The sequence below is a fragment of the Pogoniulus pusillus genome, chromosome Z (genome assembly GCF_015220805.1).
Source record: "Pogoniulus pusillus isolate bPogPus1 chromosome Z, bPogPus1.pri, whole genome shotgun sequence".
Classification (NCBI taxonomy): Eukaryota; Metazoa; Chordata; class Aves; order Piciformes; family Lybiidae; genus Pogoniulus; species Pogoniulus pusillus.
This window is the reverse complement of record NC_087309.1, coordinates 73828301-73837115: the sequence shown is the minus strand read 5'-3', so window position 1 is coordinate 73837115 and position 8815 is coordinate 73828301. Positions and strand designations below refer to the sequence as shown.

The window sequence follows — 8815 nt, the reverse complement described above, 5'->3', positions numbered from 1 at the left end:
TTAATCTCAGCCCACATTCAATAAATAGGAGTACACAGGTAAACAACGTGCTTGGACTCCCTTGCATAGCTTGGACTCTTCCAATGGCTTGGACTCCCCTGTTTGCGTACTTACTTGCAGAGCTCACTTCAGTTGCCTATGTATATATGTGGAGCTCATAGTCTCCCAGCAGCCATGTACATCTTGCATGACCGCTGTCTTACCACTGCCTGGTGAATGCCATTGCTGCCGAGTTACCAGGAGGCAGACTCCGAATTGTCTGCACACGATCGGCCTGTTTGGCCTGAGTTACATCGTGCTGAGACAGCACGACATACTTCTCCTGCACCTGAGGTCCTGTCTAAGAATCCCTTGACAGAGCATCCAGAAGAAGCCAGGAGACAAGGGCAGAGATTGCATCCATCGCTAGGAGAAAAAGGTCAGAGACCATCATTTCCCCAGAAGCCGGGAAGATTTATCTTTCCCCCTCAAGCTGGGAGGATTCCAGCCTCGAAGTCCATGGGCAAAGACTCCCCTGAAGTTTGGACACTTGTAGTAGGCTGTGACCTAGCCCCAGAGGGTGATTATTGATTAATAAGAATTGTGAGTAAATGCTTTAATGCCTCTGTAATAATCTCTTGCCTCTGCCATAGAGCAGAGAGTTTTCAGCCCACTCTGCTGGGCAAATAGTATATAGACCCCATACGGTATTTGCCATGGGGAAAATCCTCTCTCTGTTTATAGTTTGAATGTTTGTGAGTTATTAGTAAGTTACTGTAGATATTTATCCGATAATGTTTTCATAACTGTAGAATCCACTTAAATATTAATGTACAGTGGTTGGGGGTGCAAGAGTTTGTAATATTGAGTTCAATAAATACATATTTTTGTAGAATATTATCTTGCACCAATTAATTTCTCCCCTCTGCCACAAATCGTCGTAGGTGGCAGAACACCCCTCCGCAACAAGTACATAGACTTCTTGTTGTAGAGGCACCAGATCTTCACTCTGTTCAAGTATAGTCTATGTCATGATCAATCCAAATCACAGGATGTTAGGGGTTGGAAGTGGCATCTGGAGATCATTGAGTCCAACCCCCCTGCCAGAGAAGGACATACAAGCTTGTGCAGGTCACACAGGAACTCATTCAGATGGGTCTTGAATGTCCCTAGAGGAGACTTCACCATTTCTCTGGGGAGCCTGCTTCAGTGCTCCATGAGCCCTAGAGTAAACAAGTTCTTCATGTTGAGGTGGAACTTCCTGTGCTGTAGTTTACATCCATTGCCCCCTGTCTTATCACAGGGCGCAAATGAGAAAAGGCTGTCCCTTCCTTCTTGACACCCAGCCCTCACATACTTATAAACACTTATTAAATTCCCTCTCAGTCTTCTCCTCCCCAAACTAAGAAAACCCAGATTACTCAGCCTTTCCTCATAAGGCAGTGCTCCAGTCCCTTAATCATCCTTGTAGTCTTCCTGTCCTGGAGTCCTGTATACCCCTAAATTCCTCTCCCTCTGTGGCTTGAATAGGAGAGGAAAAGTCACCTGTTTCTCCCCCCACCCCCCGCCTTGCCCTGCAGGTGTGAAGGGGGTGAACAGGGGCCCTTCTGGCACCGTGCAGTGCCTGAGCTGGAATCGGGCTGGGATTGGCTGTATCCTTCCTGCCTAAGGAAGTGGTAACTCTGCTCTTTGTCTAGAGAGGGTATAAATATTGGAGGCTTCCCGCCTTTGGGGTTCCCGCCTGGATATTCGTGCCTGCCTGAGAGCTCTCTCTCCTCCCCCCCCCCCGCCCTACATCCATTAAGGTCCATTGTGAAAGCCTAACAACTCTTAACGACCCTCCTGCAGCTGCTGAAAGGGAACAGAGGGACAGGCTGCACGACAAAGTCAGCCTGATCGTGAGTTATTTTGGCTCAACTTTATTAGTAAGAAAAATGCTATTAATTAATAGCTAAAGCCTTTTCCAACTTCTGACATCCAAAATAGTCAGATTATCAATGGCATCCCTGTAGATATTCTCAAGCAACTGAATCTGGTAATCAAAACTAAATTAATTTCTGTATATATAGTTTTGGGGGCGGGCTTTTGGGAAAATAAAATAACTCTATTTTTGTATAAAAATTCCTGACTCGGCCACATCAATTCCTTCTTCCACAACACTTCCGTTGGACTCTCAAATAGAAATTGTCCCTCTTGACATGAGGTGGGGTTGTGTTTCTACTGCTGAAGAAGTCAACTCTACTGACTCCTTCCACCCCTCCAAGTGAAAGCAAACTCTGGGTTGTGTTCTGGTGCTTTCCTTCTAACATACCCAGGTGTGGAGATCCTCCTGTCACACTAGCAACACACAAGAGTTCCACCCCTTGTGGTTTGATACACTTGTATCTACTGAAGCTTTATACTCTTGTATATACCACCAAGCCATTGGTTCTGTACAGTCCAATAAACCAAGCTGTCCCTCTCCTCCATATGATTGTAGTCAGTATCCCTCTGATTCTGACTGGAATCTCTTGAATTTTGTGAAGGTGCTTTGGGCATCCCTTCAGGAGGATCAGAAGCAGTATCAGCTTGTTTGCTGTTTTTGGGTGACTTTCCACTGGATATTAGGACAGCATACTTCATGGGACAATTTGTTTGTAATTCATGTACTTGTTTTCCATCCCATTTTCTCATGTCCTCCCCATGGTCACACAAGTGAAACTACAGGGTATGCTGTGGTGTGTACTCCCAAATTTTCTCCCTTAGGCAGGAAAGCACCTACCTGCACATCATGGCTGAAACACAGCTGTTTCCCTGAGTTCACACACATCACCAGGGAGATTCTCAGTAAATTGTTTCCAGCTGCCCCAAGAAAGCAAATGCATCAGTATAGTGAACACACCATGGTGAAGAAAAAAAAAAAAAGTTTGTGTGCAAAAAAAAATAATATAAAACTCTCTTAACAAGCCTCAAGCCTTACTTGAATACTATCATAATCTCACTTCTCATTATCTCAACCCTTTAATCTCTTGCCAAAACTTGCTGTCTTGGTTAAAACAGCTTCTTTCAAGCCCCATGTTGGAGAGAAAAAAAAAAAAAATGCAATGGACTCTGCTTCCCTCCAAGACAGAAGTGAGAGAAGGTAACATAAAAAACTTTTTTAAAAAGGAACCTCAGAAATCTAATTGCTTAAACAGAGGAACTATTAATTTGAAAATAATTGTTACTTCAGTGATGCTGCAAATTATGGTATAATACCAAATATTCAGTCTACACAACAGTAAAGTGCATGCTTAAGAGAAGTCTGGATTGGTCATTAGACTGTTATTTTTTTATAAGATAGTTCTCCCTGAGAGTTGAAAAACCTCTATGGCTTTGGTTTTAGATAATTCATTCAGGAAGAAATGCAACCAACATATTATCTACTTATGTATGTATGAATGCCAACTACCCTTGTAATCTGAACTGCCTGGATTAATCAAGAAATTACCTGACTGAAAATTGGACTACAATGGACTGAGTAAATACTTTGTTGTTTTGAGTAAGTGAGAGTTTAGGGAGTCTGTATCAGCCCTCTTGGTTTTTTTTTGGCAGCTGTATTAATGAGCAGTTTTTCTTTCATTGTTCACATAAAAGCAAAACAGCCTTTGAATTTTGTTCTCAGAATTTCTACTCATCTGACTAATGTTATTTATTTTAATTAGAAAGATACACATATGACTTAATTAATCAAGCCTTCATAGGAAATTATGCATTTATTAAAGGATTCTGCACTCAAACACATTATTAAGGGATTTGTGCTAAGTACCTGACATAAAACAGCCTAATTTTGCTTGCTTTGCTTAATATATTGAGAAATGGCTTGTTGATCATATTTCAAAACATTCAGGCCATGAACTAATGCCCTATTTGGCATGTTAAAAAATGCAGCAATTTCTCAACTTGAGTACTTTAGTGATTTGTATTTAACATCAAGTCAGTGACAGAAGAAATGAGACGAATAGAACTTCTTTCATCACAGTGGTGATGGAAGCAAGTGAAATAAGAAAGATTGCTTTGATTTGGGGTTTATTTATTTATTATTTTAATAAGAAAGAAGTGGAATAAGCAGTTTTATTATTGCTCAAGAGGTGGTACTGGAAGCATTTATTTTGTCATGCACCTTTGAGTATAAGAACCACTTCCTTTCTATTGTCCTGCTTCACATAGCTTTCCACATCAACTGGAGGTAATGCCAGGCAAACAAAACTGAAAAAGAACTGAGTAATTTTCCAAAAGCTGCAGTTTGTGCCCATTTGGCTTCACCACTCAAGTGAGTTCCCTTTCCACTTGGGAGCATGGAGGAGTGTGCTAGCTTGAAGCTAGCTAGATTGTTTTGGTGAGAAGGGTTAGATCACATGCTATAAAAGGGAAACAGGATTATGTCTACTTCACTCATAGGCTTGCTGAGAGGTATAAGAACAAGAATCCAAACATACATAAGGGAGTCATTCTTCTGCCTGGGAGCGCTGAGCTCGGTTCCTCTCTAGCCTCTCTGACATATCTCTGATTAATCCGCTTTGCTTCCTAACCCCCTGGCCAAACCACCATTCTTCCTTGGGACTGGGGTGTTATAAAGGGGACTAGTTGAAATCTGAGTTTGGGGTAAAATGCAATGAGGTCGATTTAAAAGTTATTAAATAATTTATTAATATACACAAAATAATTCCCCCAAACATATTTACACCTATCCACACAAATTTTTTTTATGTGGTTAGCAGAACTATTTTACAGAATGTCTATATGCAATAGAATTTTGAAAGGTTTCAGAAAATGTCTTTAACAGAGAGTCTGGCAGCTTAATGCACCACTTGTGAGGCTGATTAAAATCCTTTAGCAACTTGAACAAAGAATTAAGAATACTCACTAGTCCGAAAGTCTGTGGCCCAAAACACAGACAGCAAAATATTCAACAGAAGTCCTGTGGCAAATTCCACATGGGCTGTAAAGTGGAATCAGCTGCTGGCTGAGGTGGCTGAGGCAGCTTGAGTTGGCTTGAGGTGGCGGCTGAGGTGACGGCTGGGAGAGTAGCAGGTGAGCAAGGATTGAATGAGCATGCAAGCACCTTATTCACCTGTTCACCCCCATTTGTAGGGTAATGGCCGAGGCTAATGGTTTCATTGGCCACACAATCACCCAATCACCTCTGGCAATCACCCAAGTAGACCCAAAAATGGAAGAACCCATAGGCTGTTGTCTTCCAAAAATGGGGGGCGCATAAGCCTTGCAGGTGACAGGTGTGTGGTCCCCATGAAACGTCTCTTAGGCAACCAGACTAAACCAAACTAGGTTGCCTGAGTTTCTTTGTCCTGTTTTCCCGCCTCTGTCTGCAATGCAGACAGGCAGGTAAATAAAACAGGACATGCTTAAGCCCATTTTATGTCCTTTGGGACTATTCACCACATGGGGTAAGGTTGAGAGGGGTGGGAGAAGGTGGAAGAGTGGTTGGGAGCCCCTCCTGGGGACTCAGGTTTCTGGGAGGGGTGTTGTGTTTCTGTATTGTCTTTTACCTTGTAAATTTCTGCATATAACTGTATATACTGTAAATATCTGTATATTCTGCTAAGATGTAAATATAAGCTTCCTTCAAATTTCCAGAGCTGGCTGAGTCTAGTCTGGGTGATTTCCAAAGTGTGGGGGGGTGGGTAACACCCAAGGAGAAAGTTCTCTAAAGCCCTTGTATGAAGAAACCAGCATCTTTAGGAAGAATGGTCACTTTTCCACAGCTCATGTTTCTGTTTCCCTTAAGTATGGTTCCTGTATTTTGTCCTGTGTAGCAACCAGCTATCCTAATTTTTGTCTATATGTACAATTACAACACTTTACCTGAAGAGTACGTGCTTGTCTTTAACAAAAGTCTTGATGGTTTTAAGTTCTAAGATATTTTGTGTTCATGAGAGTGGTACAGCCTCATATGCCCTCTGACACTAACCTACATGAAGGCAAAGAGAAATCATCTTTAAGAATCAAAGATCTATGTTGGTGTGGTCAGGAATAGAGATATCACCATATTGGCAAAGTTTCTGTCTTTGCTGACTGTCTTCCAGCAAGACAAGCTGGCTTCTACTATTTCGGGTCTGAGTCAGTATATTTTACCCTCTTCAATGTTCTGCTTGAGACAAAGGCACTGTGTGATCTTATAATGACCCTACTGATGTAAGACAACTGTCTTGCTTAAATTGATCCTTTTCAGAGCTGTAGTTCTATAGACACTGCAAGCTGCAGCCCCCTTGCCTAGGGAGATGTTAAGAATCCCTGTGAAAAGGATGATCGTTGCCTTAGATAGGCCCATGAAGCCATATAAAATAAAACACTTTCTGTCATGGAGGGCTCATAGGCCCAAAAAATAGGCTTATTCATGCCTTACCCTGTCTGGACATGTTTTTCTGCCCAAACCAGAGGTAAATACATTAAATGGATAAACAAGTACAAAGAAACACAATAGACCTGGTTCCATAAAGTCTGGCCTGCCCAGGGTCCAGGTTGCATAACGTGATTGTGTAATGTGGTTGTATAAGCCCATGCACCTAACTTATGGTCCACCGAGTACTAGGCCCATGCTATCCCCATATTTGGGAGGTCAAGGTTTGTGGCTTTTGCCTATTATGGTAAGGCACAGCTAACTGCCAAGCTGATTGGTCATTTTGGTGTCCAAAGGGCCATTCATCTCAGCCCGCATTTGATAAATAGGGATACACAGGTAAACAAAGTGGTTAGACTCACCCTCACTGCTTTTTGCTTATTGCCTGCTTGCCTGCCAGCCTACTCATCTGCAGTGCTCACTCTAATGCCTGCTTGCTTCCTGCACTCCACTGCGGTGAAGTACCAGGACTAGATCCTGTATTGACTGCTATCCTCTACGAAGTTCAGTCCCCTGTGCACCCTATTGCACACCTGCTGCCTTATTACTGTGCGGTGTGCGCCACTGCTGCAAGTTACCAGGAGCAGACTCCACTTGTCTGCACGCGATTGGCCTGTGTGGCCAGCATGACACCACACTGAGACTGCCCAGCATCGTACTCCTTCTGCACCTGAAGGTCCTGCCTACGAATCCCTCGACAGAGTGCCCAGAAGAAGCCAGGAGAACAAGATCAGAGACTGTCCTTTCCCCAGAAGCTGGGAAGATTCTCCTTTCCCCTGAAGCTGGGAGGATTCCAGCCTCAAAGTCTATGGGCAGAGTCCCCTGAAGATTGGATGCTTGTAATAGGCTGTGACATAGTCCCGGAGGTTGATTGATAATTAATCAGAATTTGTGGGTAAATGCATTAATGTCTCTGTAATCTCTGTTGACTCCTGCTATTGCAAAAAGAATGTCTTCCATAACGGTGTAAGAACAAATATTAATATTAAAATTCAGTGGTTGGGGGTGGTGAGAGTTCAGAATATTGAAGTTAATAAATTATATTTTTTTTATAGAATATCATCTCGCACCAATTAGTTTCTCCCCTCTGCCACAATTGGCGTAGGTGGCGGAATACCCCTCCGTGACACTTTCAAATCTTGTCACTGTTTTAAAGTATGTTCATGTGCTGGTTTGAGGCTAAATAGAATATTTTAATAGGAGAAATTAGATCATTGGCTGTGAAAAGAAAATAACAGTGGTGTCTGTATTACCCATTAGATTGTTGAGATACAAAACCAAGAAACAATAATGAAGTCTGTGTCTGGCTGTGGCTTGCTTCATTAACATCTTTGCCTGGACCTGTATGTCTCAATCTAATAATTCTCCTTCTACTCCCTTATCTGTCACCACACCCCTGCTCGTAAGCCTTCTGAGCTAAAAGAGGGGTGGACAGGGAGAGGGGAGTTAGTTTGGAGCTTCTTGGGTGGTTCTGCTATTTGGGAAGGGTTTTGAATTTCTGCATTACTTCTAATTTGTATGTAATTGTAAATATCTGTATATATTACTTATGTACACTTGTAAATATGTGCTGCGCTTTTCTGTGTTTCACCTTAACTTCCAGCTATCTGAACTAGTCTGGTGATTTTCAAGTTGGAGGGAGGAAAATCCCACACCATCACAGTTCAAGTCCCAATTACTTAAGAATTGTGATCTTTTTCCTTTGTGTTCCACCAGTGGGACACTAATTCTTAACTCCTGTTTCCAAAATAATTGATGAGTGTCCTTCTTTGTAATTTTAGTTTCGTTTGTCTGTTAGATGATTTGTTACCGAGAAGTTCACCTGAACTTTCAGGAAGTAACCACTAATACTTTTCCACTGATATTTTGGTTGAATGGTCGCTAATTCTGAGTCATTCTTCATTAGTTCAGCCAACTCTAGAGGAAAGAGGTACAGAGAGTTTGAAAGAGTTTAAGTCCCACATGTATACTTTTGGCCTCATAAAATGTACGTGGGCAATTTCTCCAAATTTTAAATGAAAGCTTGAAAAATATATAGGCAAGTTTTAAGAAAAAGAAAAGTATCTTTATAGTGTAAAGAAATGGGAGCAGGAAAGGGAAAGAAATATAAAATTGAATTCTTTTCTGAAGGTCAAACCATGCATTTTGAGTTTACGTTGAAGTCTAATTTCCACCTCTTTGATGGTTTGCCGGTCACTGGAAAGGATTAAACTTATATGAGATATGAATTCATACAAATGTTATAAGTATTGACCTTATCCTGATTACTTCATTTTTTTTTACTTCCCATGGTTGTAGGACTAATTCTCTCAGACTAACTCTTTCAAATTGTATTCATTCTCCACATTGTCCAAGTTCTTCAGAGAAGTTAGAATGAACCAGTCAAGCAAGCACATCTGCTTGATAAGATGGTTTTAATTTATTTCCTATTTTGGAAAAGAATAATTATTTGCTTCT

General features: G+C 41.6%; 1 long non-coding RNA gene across 1 annotated transcript; it reads right to left on the bottom strand.

Moving 5' to 3' along the window:
* Window positions 1-620: 620 nt before the first annotated feature.
* On the bottom strand, window positions 621-4995 carry LOC135173590 (uncharacterized). The gene is made up of 3 exons (XR_010301384.1): window positions 4865-4995; window positions 2741-2820; window positions 621-1079 (listed from the first exon to the last, which is right to left on the bottom strand). It is a non-coding gene; the product is annotated as an uncharacterized LOC135173590 (long non-coding RNA).
* Between the last annotated feature and the right edge of the window lie 3820 nt (window positions 4996-8815).